This window comes from Scyliorhinus torazame, chromosome 3 (genome assembly GCF_047496885.1).
Source record: "Scyliorhinus torazame isolate Kashiwa2021f chromosome 3, sScyTor2.1, whole genome shotgun sequence".
Taxonomy (NCBI): Eukaryota; Metazoa; Chordata; class Chondrichthyes; order Carcharhiniformes; family Scyliorhinidae; genus Scyliorhinus; species Scyliorhinus torazame.
Window position 1 is genome coordinate 251,466,111 of NC_092709.1, and position 16,198 is coordinate 251,482,308.

General features: G+C 40.9%; 1 protein-coding gene across 10 annotated transcripts in view; it reads left to right on the top strand.

The window, feature by feature from the left end:
• The window catches only part of atosb (atos homolog b), a 180,277-nt gene that overhangs the window by 102,144 nt on the left and 61,935 nt on the right, over positions 1-16,198 (top strand). For all 10 annotated transcript variants that reach the window (XM_072497105.1, XM_072497114.1, XM_072497115.1 and 7 more), the window contains one exon: positions 2,083-2,317. The gene's annotated coding sequence lies outside the window, so the exon portion shown is untranslated. The remainder of the gene's footprint in view (positions 1-2,082; positions 2,318-16,198) is intronic.

Here is a 16,198-nt window from a genome sequence, read left to right on the forward strand (position 1 = left end):
GTACTGAGGTACAGTGAAAAGTAGATGTTCTTCTAGTCATTTTTATTAGGGAATCCATTATTTTCTTCTACCACCATTAAGATGTCCATAATTCCACGCCTTCCTAATTATTTTTTGACTTTTCTCTTGCTCTCTTCATATTCTCTCTTATGACCCACTCCCCTGCTATCTATGTACTTAATTTTTGCTTCCCAACCTTCATTTTTTTCCATTAAGTCTTTATTCACCATGGCGTCTCACTAATGTTTAGTTTGTTCTTTCTTTTTAGCAGAATTTATTTTTCTTACACACTCTATTTAATGTTTCCCATTATTGTTCAACATATATATTTGCCCATTTTATTTTCCATTCTCATCCCCTTGAAATCAGCTTTTCGATTCTATTAACCTAGATTACACCATACTTGCATCCTTCTCTATAATCACTTTAATGCGTATTATATTATGGTCACTAGAACAAAGAAAATTATAGCCCTTCGGCCCTCCAGGCCTGCACCAACCATGCTGCCCGTCTGTACTAAACCCCCTACCCTTCCAGGGGCCATATCCCTCTATTCCCATCCTATTCATGTATTTGTCAAGACGGTCCTTAAAAGACACTGTGGTATCTACTTCCACTACCTCCCTCGGCAGCGCGTTCCAGGCCCCCCCCCACCTTCTGTGTAAAAAAACATCTCCTTTAAACCTTGACCCTCGTACCTTAAATCTATGCCCACTAGTAATTGACTCTTCCACCGCGGGAAAAAGCTTCTGACTATCCATCTGTCCATGTCCCTCATAGTCTTGTAGACTTCTATCAGGTTGCCCCTCAACCCCTGTCATTCCAATGGGAACAAACCAAGTTTTGCCAACCTCTCCTCATAGCTAATGCCCTCCATACCAATCAACATCCTCTTTTCTCTACCCTCTCCAAAGCCTCCACATCCTTCTGGTAGTGTGGCAACCAGAATTGAACACTATATTTCAAATGCGGCCTAAATAACGTTCTATAAAGTTGCAACATGACTTGCCAATTTTTAGATTCAATGCCCCGGCCGATGAAGGCAAGCATCCCTTCTCCACCTGCGTTGTCATGACCTGTGTATCTGTACACCCAGATCCCTCTGCCTATCAATACTCTTAAAAGTTCTGCCATTTACTGTATATTTCCCATCTGTATTAAACCTTCCAAAATGCATTATCTCCCATTTGTCTGGAGTAAGCTGCATCTGCCATCTCTCTGCCCAAGTCTCAACCGATTTATATCCTGCTGTATCCTCTGACGGTCCTCATCGCTATCTGCAATTCCACCAACCTTTGTGTCGTTGGCAAACTTACTAATCAAACCAGTTACATTTTCCTCCAAATCATTTATACATATATTGCAAACAGCAACCTTCCCAGCACTGATCTCTGAGGAATGCCACTAGTCACAGCCCTCCATTCAGCAACGCACCCTTCCACTGCTACCCTCTGTCTTCTATGACCGAGCCAGTTCTGTATCCATCTTGCCATGTATCCATCTGATCCGGTGCAACTTCACCTTCTGTACCAGTCTGCCATGGTGCCTAGATGTTCCTGTACTTCCCTTATCTGTTCTGGTTCATTCCTGTTAGCAGATCGAATTTTCCATGTTAGTTTTTTTAAATATTGGGTTAGAAACGAGTCCTCTACACATTGTTGGAACTCCATTCCTTTATCCCTTTTATCTAGCTCTTCTGTCCAATTAATATCAGGGTAGTTGAAATACCCTATGATTTTCATTCTTATGTTTTCAATTTATCTACCTATTTCTTTCATCTCAGATCCACTGTTAGGTTATCTGTAGACTACATTTGTTAGTATGATTGATCCTTCATTATCTTTTATGTCTATCCATATGGATTATATGCTGATCCCTTTTTCCATTGCCATTATGTTATTCCTAATAAGCATAGTTACTCCATCTCTTTCTTTCTCCCCCCCCCCCTTTACCTTTTCTGAATATTATAACCTGCAATGTTTAATTCCCAGTTCTAATCTTTTTGTAGAAATGTCTCAGTAACTTTGCATATTAAACTGTAACCACAATAACACTGCAATAAAAATGAATGTATTTTTCCAGTGCTGCAAGGTCCTGGGACTGAAGTGAACAAAAACGTTGTGCTTATTTAAGCAAATTACATGCTCCAGTGATGGTGGAAGTTACTCTGCAACCAGTTCGTATCTCCAGTTGTCAAGATGGAAGATTTGCCAGAATAGCTGACGCAAACACGAAAATCATTTGGAATCTCTTATACCAAGAAAGGCGTGTGACGCAGCTTATACCCGAACGAGAAGGTCATCAGAATAATGGAATGGTAAGTTTCGCCAGCTAACTGAGCAGCTTACTTGCAAATCGTGCACACAATAAGTAATACAGTATATGGCCAAACATAATTCTACTGATAAAAAAATTACAGTAAAAATGACTGGAAATATTATGTGCGTAATCAGCTAGGTTATTGGCAGCATTCCCTTGTCCTAAATTGCTCCGAAGACCAGCTTTAGTTTTAAAAAAAATTCATTATGGCATGCGAGTGTCGCTAGCTGGGCCAGCATTTCTTGCCCATCCCTGAGGGCATTTCAGAGTCAACCACATTGCTGTGGTCTGAAGTCACATGTAGGCCAGACCAGGTATGGCGAACCGATATCCTTCCCTAAAGGGCATTCATGAACCAGATGGGTTTTGATAATGGCTTTATGGTCATCATTAGACTTTAAATTCCAGATTTTTATTGAATTCCAATTTCACCATCTGCCCTGGTGCGATTTGAACCCAATTCGCCAGAGCATTACCCTGGGTCTCTGGATTACTAGCCCAGTGACTGTGGGAGGAGGTGGCGTAGCATGTGGTGATATGAAATCTTCGGTATGTGTTAATTTGACGTTCAAGAGTTGTGTGAGTCCATAATGATATCTGCGCATGCTGTTGACTATGTGCCTATGAAAAAATTATCAATACTAAAATGACGTATTTTGTGTGTCTGACATACATTCCTCATTCTTCTGCAGCCTTTGCTGACTGTACCATTCTCTTCTAACATTTCTCCAATGTTGTCCAGCTGTGTGCGACTTCTCTTCCTGGTCACATCCTAATCTCTTCTTCTAAATTATCATTCTTATCTAGCTAACATTCAAAGCCAGGGAATCGATTTGCTATTGCTTCCCTTTCTGCCCCTGCATCAGTAGTTTTGCCGCCCCCAAAGAATCTATAATTGGCCCCTTCCTATTTCTCATCTACAAGCTGCCCCTCAGTAACATCATCCGAAGACATGACATTCATTTTCACATGTATGTTGGTGGCACCCAGCTCCAATGCTCAATCACCTCTCTCAACCTCTGCACCACTGCTAAATTATCAGACTGTTATCTGACATTCAATACTGGATGGACAAAAAGTTCTTCAAATTAAATATTTGGAAGATCAAAACTATTGTATTTGGTTTCTGCTCCAATGTTCATTCTCTAGCAACTAACTCTTGTCCCTCTCCCTTGCAACAGTCTGAGATTAAGTCAGTCTGCTCGCAACCTTGATCTCACATTTGATCTCGAAATGAGCTTCTGATTTCATATTCGTGCCATCCCTGAGGCTGCCTATTTCCACCTCTGTAGCATTGCCTGACTTCTCCCTGTCTCAGCTCATTCCTGCCTTTGTTAGTAGACTTGACTGTTCCAACATACTCCCTGACCTGCATTGTCTCCCAGTCAAGCAATGTCTTGATTTTAAAATTCTCATCCTTGTTTTCAAATCCCCCCCCCATGGCCTCACCCCTCCCCATCTCTGTAATCTCCTCCAGACCCACAACTCTCCAAGTAATCTGTGCTCCTTTGATTCTGGCCTTTTATGCATCTCCGATTTAAATTGCTGCACTATTAGTGTTAGTGCCTTCAGTTGCCTCGGCCCCAAGGTCGAGAAAAGCCTCTCTACACCTCTAGCTTTCCTTCTCTAAGACACTTCTTTGACCAAATTGTAGGTCTTCTGACCTCGGCCAGAATTCTCTGGCCGTTCACCGGCGGTGGCATTCTCTGGTCCTGCTGGCAGTGCACCCCTAGCTGTGGGTATCCTGGTAGCGTGGGGTGGCTTCAATGGGAATTCCCATTGGCAGCAGCGGGAGCAGAGAATCCCGTCACCAGCAAAAGGAGCGCTGCCTCCCGCCACCGAGAAACACGTAGCTGGGAGGCTGGAGAATCCCACCCCTAATAGCTCCTTTTTTTGTTTGGTGTTGTTTTGTTTCATAATGCTCCAGTGAAGCACCTTGTGGCATTTCTTACATTACAGTTGCTATATCAATGTACAGTAAGAAGTCCTACAACACCAGGTTAAAGTCCAACAGGTTTGTTTCAAATCACTAGCTTTCGGAGCACAGCTCCTTCATCAGGTTAATGTATATATTAGTGTAAGTTGCTGTTGAAATGAGCTGGCTACTGAGTGGCATTTTGACACCATTGATTGGCCCATAACGTCAGAACTCTGTGGGGATATATCTGAATATATATCTAAATATGTGCTTTGGAACCCCCGCTGCCAGGCGTTCCCTGGAAAGGATTGCATGGCAATTGCTTGGGAAGTTCAAACTTCCGATGGGAACCATCACTGGGAACCATGCAATAACGTGATCTAAATCGATAGATGTGCAGAAAAAGTTGGAAAAATTGAAAGCAATCGACTCATCCTGCCCTCTTACATTATAAATGGACCATCTCCCTGGCTGCTCAGTGACTGGACCTTTTAAATCAACCTGCTTTTTTGCAGCCAGTGCGATTATAAAGGGGGTGTGACCTCCTTCCCTTCGACGCTGCAGCCCTGAACAGAATGCCCTGAGAATCTCCTGCACTACACACATCTCCCCTGGCCTGAGTTGGAAGGTCAGATGAGATGGGAATGGCTGGACTTCCAGTTACGTAACTATGTGTAAAGTGACAATCCGACTCCATTGCCACGCCACTGGATGTTAAAGCCCATTGTTTTCACTGATTACCAATTCCAGTTGATCAATGAGAGAATAGATTTGACATTATCACAAGAAAGAAAAGAAGGAATGGCTCCACCATTTCTATCACACCACCACTGAAACCCTTATTCTGCTTTTGACTTCAGGCTTTATTTCCCCAATGTTGTGCCTCTTGCCTCGGATCTTACTAACTTCTCACCAACTTTCTACCCAGCACTGCACTGAACTCGTAATCCAAGTTTTCACCCCTACATTGGTGAGTGGACAGCGTTTGGGACTCAACATGCTTTGCTGAGCCATGGCAAAATGGAGACAAGCTTGATGGACCAGCTGGTCATTTCCTGCCTGTCATCTGTTTGTTTTTATTGTCCCTTTGCAATCTACTCTGACCCGAATGTCAGCCCATATCTTTTGATTCTCCAGCTCTGGCCTGCTGTCAATTTTCTCTGTCCTCTTTTCTCCGCTTTAATACTTAACAGCTGAACTTTTGGCTGCTTCAGTGCCACTCTTCAGAGTTCGTTTCCCTGAAACCCCAACCTTGTCATTTCTGCCCAACCATTAAATATGGTCAAAACTTCTTTTTGACCATCTTTTCAATCATTTCTCCCAAAGATGCACTGCGCCTTTTTTTCACTTGATGTAAAATGCATCGGGACATTTACTGTGTTGAATGTCCTATGTAAATACAAGCTGTTGCACCTCAATGTATTAGATTTCATTTTGGTGGGGGTTATAGGAAATGTTACTGTAATATATTATACTCAGCATAATTTGTTCTAAACGTTTCAAGGGCTTCAGCCCATTGGCACCAGATGTGCTGCAGTTCATATACAAGGGTGAGGAATTTAACTTTGTTTCAGTTGTGATTTCTTTTACATTTTTGTTCGTCTCTGAAATTACACAAGCACTGTTAAAAGGCACTCAATCATAATCTTGGCTATGGAGCTCCAGAAATAGAAGTTATCAATTAGTCTACTGAAAACAAATTCCAATTCCAATTTAAATGTAAATTTCACAGCACTGATTAATTGGACAATGTGTCAGGTTATGCAGTATTGTAGTTATCTTTTTATTGCAAACCCCTTTGCAATATACTAGTATGTTTCCATGCAGAGAATATAAAATCAGGACAACCTCTTTCTCTATGTTGGTGAGAGGCCAAAATAGACCAAAATTGTTTTCAACTTCACTTGCTCTCAAATTTCAAGTTGCTGGATAGTCTTGTCTACAAAATGTTGATGTTCCGTCAATTATCTCGGATTTCTGGTCTTTGGGAAACATTTTTTGCTTTGTTTTAATGTTGGATTAATCCAGTCATCAAAGCCTTCCTTCCAAGTTTAATTTTTGAATGCCTTCCTCTTTTTATAAATGACATGCGAACATGTGAAGTAGAAGTAGAGCATTCGGCCCTCAAGCCTCCTCTGCCCTTCTGTATTTTAAGTTCCACATCCCCATCTACCCTGATAACCTTTGATTCCCTTGCCTAAAAAGAATGGATCTCCCTCCACCTTAAAAATCTTCAATGACCCCGCTTCCACTGCCACCTGAGGCAGGGAGTATCAAAGTTACACAGCCCTCCTTACTCTATTTTTAAAGGGTAACCCCTAATTTTAAAACAATTCCCCCTAATGCTGAACTCAACCACAAGAGGAAACTACCTTTCCGCATGCACCTTGTCAAGACAGGATCTTGCATATGTCAATCAAGTCACCCCTTAGTCTTCTAGATTCCAGTCGAAACGAGTGCAGTCTGTCCAATCTTTCTTCATAAGACAATCTGCTCATTCCCAGAAACCTCATCTGAACTACCTCTAATACATTTGCATCCTTCCTTAAATAAGGAGATCAAAGCTGCACACAGCATTGAAATGTGGTTTTGTCAAAGACCCGTATAACTGAAGCATAAAATCTTCACTTTTATGTTCAATTCCTCTTATAATAAAGAATAGCATTCCACTCTCCTCCTTAATTACCTGCTGTGTACCTGCAGACTAAAATTTTGTGACTCATGCACTAGAACACCTGAATCCCTCCTCTGCACTTTGGAATTCTGCAGTTCTCCCTTAAATATTCTGCTTTAAAAAAAATTATTTCTGCCAAAATGAACAACTTCATATTTTCCCACATTATACTCCATCTGACATATTTTTCCCCACTCATTCAACCTATCTATATTTGTCTTTAACCTCCTTATGCCCTCTTCACAACACACTTTTCTACGTATCTTTGTGTCATCTGCCTTCACTCTCCTCATCTAAGTCATTGATATAAATTGTAAAAGGTTGAGGCCCCAGCTCAGACCCCCGTGGAACTCTTCTCATCACATCCTACCACTCAGAAAAATACCCATTTAAGCATACTCTATTTTCTGTCAGCTAGCCAATCTTCTATCCATACTAATATGTTGCCCCCTACACCATGAGCTTTTATTTTTCACAATAACCTTTGATGTGGCACCCTATCAAAAGCCTGGAAATCCAAATACAGTATGTCGACAGTCTCCCCTTTATCCATAGTGCATGTTACTCCTCCAAAGGACTTCAATAAGTTAGTTAAACATGATTTCCCTTTTACAAAACCATGTTGGCCCTTTCCAATTACTGAAACCAAAGAGAAAATGCTGGAAAATCTCAGCAGGTCTGGCAGCATCTGTCGAGAGAGAAAAGAGCTAACGTTTCGAGTCCAGGTGACCCTTTTTCAAAGCTAAAAGGCAGAGAAAGTGGGAAATATTTATACTGTGGAGTGAGAATTAAAGATGAGTCATAGCCACAGAAACCCAGGGAAACGGGGTACTAATTGTAATGATATGCAGACAGCCATGTAACTAAAGGGTTAATCACAACACTTAGCTGTGACACTAACACTAGAAGGCACCACTAAACCACACTATATAACCGAGCTCCTAGAGGCTCTTGGTCTCTTTCCACGCAGGAGTAGTTAGATCGCAGCCGTCTAGCAGAGTCGGATCACAGCCTAGCCACCATGTGTAGTTCAGATACAGTTTGTACAGTTATTTTTCATTACTTTATTTCTAGAGTTAGTTCAGTAGAGTGTTGAACTCATTTATTAGTTTTATCATTACTTAATAAATTCATTTAATTTACTTCAAAGACTCGAGTGTTCTTCAAGATCATCCGCAATAAGTAACAACATATGTTACTTAAGCCAAGTAATGTAACATTGTACCAAGAGTGTCTACTGAATCTACCTAGTAAAATTTAGTAAGTTTAGAGAGAAAATTAGATAGCTATTCGGCAACATAAGCATCACCTTCGGATCAAATCTTCGCTGATTCCCCGTACGATGGACAGAACACAAACTCCTCGTCACCTCCGGATCACCGGTAACCTTAATGTTAACTGGCGGTTGTTTAGGCAAAATTTCAACTGTATTTAGAAGCATCTGACTTAACAAACGCAACAGATGCTTGAAAAATAGCTCTTTTCCTATCTATGGCTGGTCCACACGCAATAGAGATCTACAACTCTTTTAACTACACAGAAGGTCAAGATAAAACAAAGTCCGCCACAATCCTTGAAAAATTTGAAAGCCACTGTAAAGTACAGACAAATGAGATATTTGAGCGCTACATCTTTAAAAAAAGGATGCAAGGGAAAGAGGAATCTTTTAATAGCTTTGTCACTGATCTTGGGCTTCGAGCTCAATCCTACAATTTTGCTGCACTAAATGACTCCGTGATTCAAGACCAGATAGTGTTTAGAATAATTGATGAACGCCTTAGAGAGAGATTACTTCGGCAAAAAGGTTTGACCCATGAAATCGCTATTGAAATGTGTTTGGTGCATCGACAGTCCAAAAATTAATACTTGCAGTATAAATTCTGTGAAAGTAGCGCCCAAATCCTCGAGTGTATCCAGGCAATGTCGCAAATGAAGAGGATCCACGTTTCTGACGGCAGCCATCTTGCGCACGCGCCCTCGGGCCCCGCACATGCGCACTTCGCAAAAAAGTGCGAGACAGCCAAGAACCATTCTGCGCATGGGACGTCATGCACGAGGTGTAGAACCGCCCACTTCCAGAAAGAATGCCCTACAATGTCTCCAATGTGGGAGACTGGATCACTATGCTACACAGTGCAGATCTGCACTCCCTTTAAAACTCAAAAAAAAAATTTAAAGCAAAGTAACATTGGAAGTGTTCAACTCAAAACATATGAGTCTGATCAAGATAGTGCAACGGATCCAGAATATGATTGCTTGGACAAGACATTCCAAGTTGGAATAATTGAGAAATTTGAAAACTCCACAGAAAATACATCACTTATGAAATCAATCCATGCCATTGATTCCGAAGCTGAACGGTTCATAGTGTTAGGTGTAAATAGATGCCCTATTAAATTTAAACTGGATACAGGTACCTCGGCTAACCTGCTTTTGAAGCTCGACTTCTCGAAGCTCAAGCAACCTCCCAAACTCCTTTCAGCTGCCCGCAAACTTCAAGATTACAATGGCAATGCAATCTCGTCGTTGGGGTCATGCCATTTAGTAGTGTCCAACAAAAACATAGAGATGAACCTGAGATTTGAGATTGTCCGATCAGACAAGTCGTTGCTCTTGGATGCGAAAGCCTGCAAAGAGTTGAACCTGATTCAAAGGATTTACACATTGACGTCGTCTCATCAAGCTCTTCAGAGCAGAATTTAAGGAATACCGGATCAATACTCCGATGTCTTCAGCGGAATGGGCACACTTCCATTTGAATACAAAATTCTGCTGCGTGCTGATGCAAAACCAGTAGTTCACCCACCATGGAGAATTACTGCTCCACTGAGGGAACGGTTAAAATTAGAACTCGCAAGTCTGCAGACGAAAGGCATCATCTCCAAAGTCACTGAATCGACTGACTGGGTCAGTTCGATGGTGTGCGTCAAGTACTCTTTGGGTGATTTAAGAATTTGTATCGACCCCAAGGATCTAAACAGAAACATCATGCGAGAACACTACCTGATCCCAAAAAGAGAAGAGATCACAAGCGGGATGGCACACGCGCACAACTTCACCAAGCGAGATGCATCCCAAGGATTCTGGCAGATACAATTAGAAGAATCCAGCAGAAAACTCTGCAACTTCAATACACCTTTTGACAGATTTTGTTACAATAGAATGCCATTTGGAATCATCTCGGCATCTGAAATATTCCACTGCATCATGGAACAGATGATGGAGGGAACAGACAGCATTCGTGTCTAAGTGGATGATATTATCATTTGGTCTTCGACTCCAAAGGAACATGTGTCGAGACTGCAGCAAGTCTTCAAACACATACATGAGCATGGCCTCCAGCTGAACAAATCCAAATGCAGCTTTGGACGTCCACGCTCACGTTCCTGGGTGAAAGGGCAGCACGGTGGTGCAGTGGGTAGCACTGCAGCCTCACGGCGCTGAGGTCCCAGGTTCGATCCCGGCTCTGGGTCACTGTCCGTGTGGAATTTTCACATTCTCCCCGTGTTTGCGTGGGTCTCGCCCCCACAACCCAAAGATGTGATGGGTAGATGGATTGGCCACGCTAAAATTGCCCCTTAATTGGAAAAATTATTTGGGTATTCTAAATTTATTTTTTAAAATAATTTTTTTTAAAAGGTTCCTGGGTGACCAGATATCGGAACATGGTGTACGACCGGACAAAATAAAAGCCATTGAAGCAGTGAGAGTCACTGAGGACAAGAAAGCAGTTCTTTGCTTCCTTGGAGTGGTGAATTTTTTAGGCAAATGTATCCCAAATTTGGCCAACCACATAACATCTCTAAGAAATTTAATCAAAAAATAAACCTTGTTTGAGTGGACGACGGATCATCAAAAAGAGTGGTTGGAGTTAAAAGTGAAACTCACAACTGCACCCGTCTTGGAGTTCTTTGATCCAGATCGTGAAACCAAGATTTCGACTGATGCAAGTCGGGACGGAATTGGAGCAGTGTTGTTACAGAAAAACGACAGCTCGTCATGGGTTCTAGTAGCCTATGCACCATGTGTGATGACACCGACAGAAACTCGGTACCATCAAATTGAAAAGGAATGCTTGGGTCTCCTCACTGGTATCTTAAAATTCCATGATTACGTCTGTGGCCTACCAACATTCACCGTTGAAACGTATCACAGACCGCTGGTGCATATCATCCAAAAGAATGTCAATGACATGACTCCTCGATTACAAAGAATACTACTCAAACTTCGGAGATATGATTTCAATCTTGTATACGCCTGGCAAAGATCTAATTATTGCAGATGCATTGTCTTGTTCAATCACTTCAAGTGAACCATTAGAGACAATTCAACACATGAATCTCAAGTACAAATGTGCACTGACAACCTTCCTGCAACAGATGAAAAATTAATTCTCATTAGAGAAGAAACAAGAAAAGATTCATTGCTGCAACGAGTCATTCACAACCTCAACAATGGGTGACTGAAAGGGCAATGTCCGCAATTCCACAATGTACAAGCAGACTTGACAATAATTAATGGTATACTGCTGAGACTTGATAGAATAGTCATTCCACTGCGCCTCAGGCCCATGGTACTTTGTCAAATTCACGAGGGGCACATCAGAATAGAAAAATGTAAACTAAGTGCTAGGCAAACCGTCTATTAGCCTGGCATCAATCAGGACATCACAGACATGGTTTTGGGATGTGAGACCTGTCAGAAGTTCCAACCAGCGCAGTGTAAGGAGACTCTTCAACCACATGACATGGAAACCTCTCCTTGGTCCAAGGTAGACATTCACCTATTCCACTCTCATGGTCATGAGTACGTACTCCTCATTGACTATTACTCAAACTACCCTGAGGTATTGAAGCTGTCAGACCTCACCTCCAAAACCGATCAGAGCATGCAAGGAAACTTTTCTCTCGTCATGGTATACCTAATACTGTTATGACTGACTGGGATCATGCTTTCACAGTCAAGACCGGATTGAGTTTGCAAAACACTGCAACTTTAAGCACATCAACTCTCGTCCACACTATCTGCAGTCCAACGGCAAATTTGAAAGAGGGGTACACATAGTCAAACAGCTAATCAACATGCCTCAGATTCAGCATCCGACATTCACTTAGCACCACTCTCATATCGTGCTACTCCATTATCGACTGGCATGTCACCAGCTCAGATTATGATGAATGGGGATCTGAGAACAACGCTTCCAGCTCTACAAATATCCGATCCAGATCACCTTTCGACAATAAAGACGATGCAACAGCTTTGCAATGATCAGAAACATTACTATGACAGACATGCAAACCACTCTGGACTTGCTATCTCCAGAAGATACCGTCAGAAGCAAAATACCTGTTGGAGGTTCGTCTGCTCCACCTGTCATCATTCGAAAAGCCGCACCCAGACCTTACATTTTTAAAACATCTGATGGCAACAATATTCGCAGAAATCGAAGGGCAGTTCAAAATATCACACGCCCACAACCAATTTTTCCTCAAGTTTTGTTTAATGAAGAGATATTTTGCGACACTATAACCAACAACTCTACTAGTCGTGATACACGGACAACTATCAAGACATCGACTTCTCCACCTCATGTCCTGAGAAAGTCATCAAGAATGAGAACGAAACCTAACAAACTGAACTTATGAACATTTTGTTTGCCTATATTTGCTGCGTATATAAGTCATACATATCATGTTCTTACCTTTAATATTGTGATCCATTTTTCCATGTTACCAAGCAAGAAATGTAAAAACAAAAGGGGGGGGGAAATGTAATGATATGTAGACAGACATGTAACTAAAGGGTTAATCACAACACTTAGCTGTGACACTAACACTAGAGGGCACCACTAAACCACACTATATAACCGAGCTCCTAGAGGCTCTTGGTCTCTTTCCACGCAGGAGTAATTAGATAGCAGTCATCTAGCAGAGTCAGGTCACAGCCTAGACACCACGTGTAGTTCGGATATAATTTGTACAGTTATTCCTCATTACTTTATTTCTAGAGTTAGTTCAGTAGAGTGTCGAACTCATTTATTAGTTTAGCGTTACTTAATAAATTCATTTAATTTACTTCAAAGACTCGAGTGTTCTTCAAGGTCATCTGCAATCAGTAACGACATACATTACTTAAGCCAAGTAATATAACACCAATAGCCACAGAAACCAAGGGGAAAGAGTGCTAATGGCAGTCCCCAGAGAGAACAAAAGGTGTGAAAGGCCAAACAGCAGAGAATCTAACATCAGAGGGTAAACTGTGACAGATGGAGATATGGGGGGGAGGGGAAGGGGGAAGCAAAGGGGAGAAAGCGTAAGGAAAGGTGGATAAGATGGGGGGGATTGAACATATATAAAGAAAGACGAGAAAGAAAGAAATGGTAAAAGACAGTTAAAATGAAATCGGATGAAATCAAATGGATCGAGGTGGGTAGAGCTAATCAGCTGAAGTTGTTGAATTCGATGTTGAGACTGGAAGGTTGTAGCGTGCCTAACCGGAAAATGAGATGTTGTTCCTCCAGTTTGCGTTGAGCTTCACTGCAACATTGCAGCAGGCCAAGGACAGGCATGGGGGCATGGGAGCAGGGTCTTGTGTTAAAATGGCAAGCAACGGGAAGGTCAGGGTCGTGAATGCGCACAGACCGAAGGTGCTCAGCAAAGTGATCACCCAGTCTGCGTTTCGTCTCTCCGATATAGAGGAGACCACATTGAGAGCAGCGAATGCAATAGACCAGATTGAAAGAGGTGCAAGTGAAAAGCTGATTACTGAGGTTTTGTACCCAGCTATAACATTCTGAATTATAACACCTTCACATGACCGACATCAAGCAACCTGGTCTATAATTTCCTGTTTTCTTCCTCCCTCTCTTCTTGAATAGAGAGGTTATATTTGCTACTTTCTGGTCTGATGTAATCTTTCCAGAATCCAGCAAATTTTGGAAAATTAACACCGCCTACCTCATATGCCACCTCTTTAAGACCATTGAATGAAGTCCATCAGGACCCAAAACATTAACCGTTTAACCCATAACAGTAAAATATATAATTTAGTATTTTGCTCTTCAACGGTTAGACTTTTTTGGACCTTAGGTGATCAGATGGCCAAACCCCACTGCTCCTTGCAATTCTTTGAGTTTCTAGTAAATAGCTCTGACAAGAAGGACATAATAGTACTTTGACTAAGTAATTACACCAATACTCATTGACTGCTGTTCAAAATCTATCTGTGATGCTCATCCAAAATTCTGATTGCATGATGTGGGACATTTTTGACGTTCTATTGCTATTTTGGGTCTCTTGCTTTGCTAATTCCTCAGTGACCTGTTAGCAAATTCCTGTGCTGCATCGAGCGTTCTCTGACTCCTTCACTTTTTTCCTTTGTAGCTTTTGAATTGTTTTTATCCTTTTACCCTTTTCTATTTAATTGCTTCACAAATTAGCTAAATATCTACAAATGGGAGAACCTTAGTGGTATCAGAGATTGTAGGAAAAAATGAATATTGATTATCACAATTTAGCAGAATAAATACTTTGTCAAAAGTAGCAAATACAGTTTGAATAGTAGATGGATGAATATTCTACGGTGTACTTAATTATCTTTAGTGACTGTGAAAGGTCTCTGTCTTGAATACTAATCACCTCCTTACTTTTGCCCTTCTATTTTTTTTGCTGAGAGAACAAGCGAAAGGACTACTCCTGGTTATATGCTAACTTTGTGATGTATTGTAACTGACTGTGAGTTTCTCTTCCCCTTTTCTGTAGGCAGGACCTGTCATTGCCACAAGACTGAGATGAGGAACTCTGATAATTGTTTCTTTTAATCTTATTAGAAATTGACTAGCAGTTACCTGGGATGATGCTGACAAATTGACTAGCAATGTTAGAGAATTTCACTGATTTATGGGTGGAGCAATAATTTAATCTCTAATTGAAAGGTATTTAAACTCAAAATGGGCAGAGCCCTGATTCACCTCTTATTAATGTTGATGATGAGGAAAAAATTGACAGCATATATAATAGTTTCAATTTTACCAAAAACAAATGAGCACCATGTTTGTTCCCTTATGTTCACATTATTCTTTCTGGTTCCTTGTTTTGTATATCTAAATCTCCTATTTGGAGACCGCCATAAATTGATAATGCCAAACAGCTGGACAGTTACTATAGTTTGCTTCAAAGAAAAATGCCTCACCTCAGATTATTTTGTGACATTTACTTGATTTTTTTTTCTAATGTGGTGTAGAGGAGAAATGTGAGATTTATGGGAAAATTTCAAAACTTTGTTTTGAAACTAATACCCAGAAACGGAATTGTATCTGGCACCAAGATGGTTATTAGCAAATATCTCTGTGGTGTGAGTCAGCACATTACAGCATAGTAGATCTATTCATGGAATGTCACCATCAACTAGGGACAGATGTAACAGAGGGCATAGTTTAAATTGTATTCTATAAAGTAACGCTCTTTTTTGTTTTGCTGCAAATTCCGTTCTGAAAGCGATTATTTTTGTGCAACACTTCTAGAATTAGAAACATATTTTTGATTCTATAAAATATAATTTTGTCATTAATAGGTGGAAATTATGATTATAAAGAAGTTGAAAACCGAGGTTCTTTTGCAAACTATATGTTGAGTGAAGAGTTGTAAAGTTATACCATAATCCAGGCTATCAAAAGATGTTTTCGAAATCACTTCAGATTTATTGTTGCACTTCTAATTTTCTGAATATTTATGCTCATGTGTGTATTCACATGTACAGGTACACATGCACATTGTATATATTTCCTAGTCTTCCTGTCACCCCACATTTATTTCATTTTTCTTTCCTTGTTTATGCTTGGGAAGTTCCATGGGTTCTTTGCAACCCTTCTGTAGATATCTGAAATGGCCATTCAGTTTAAATGATGTTGCATAGTATTTGGCTATGGAATGCATTATAAAATCTGAGCTGGCACACTCAATGTTTTTCTGGTAATCCTTACCACAATTTTACCATCCTATGTGATCCTCCGCCTTCCTTCAATCCCAGGCTGTTGAAATGAAGATTAATCTCCTTTAACTAATTTTTATTTCCAGAATTCCTTTTCCCCTACAATCTAAAGGCGCTTAAAATCCAACAATGCCTTCATTTAGCCATTATTTACTGATTGGATATATGATGTTTTATCCCTTGACCTTTTCCAGACCTTTGGGGTGGATTTGACACTCTCGAACTGGGAATGTGGTGGGTAGCTTGTTCAACCCAGCTTGCTGGGCTGCCTGCTCCTGTCCTAACCATAATTATACCAG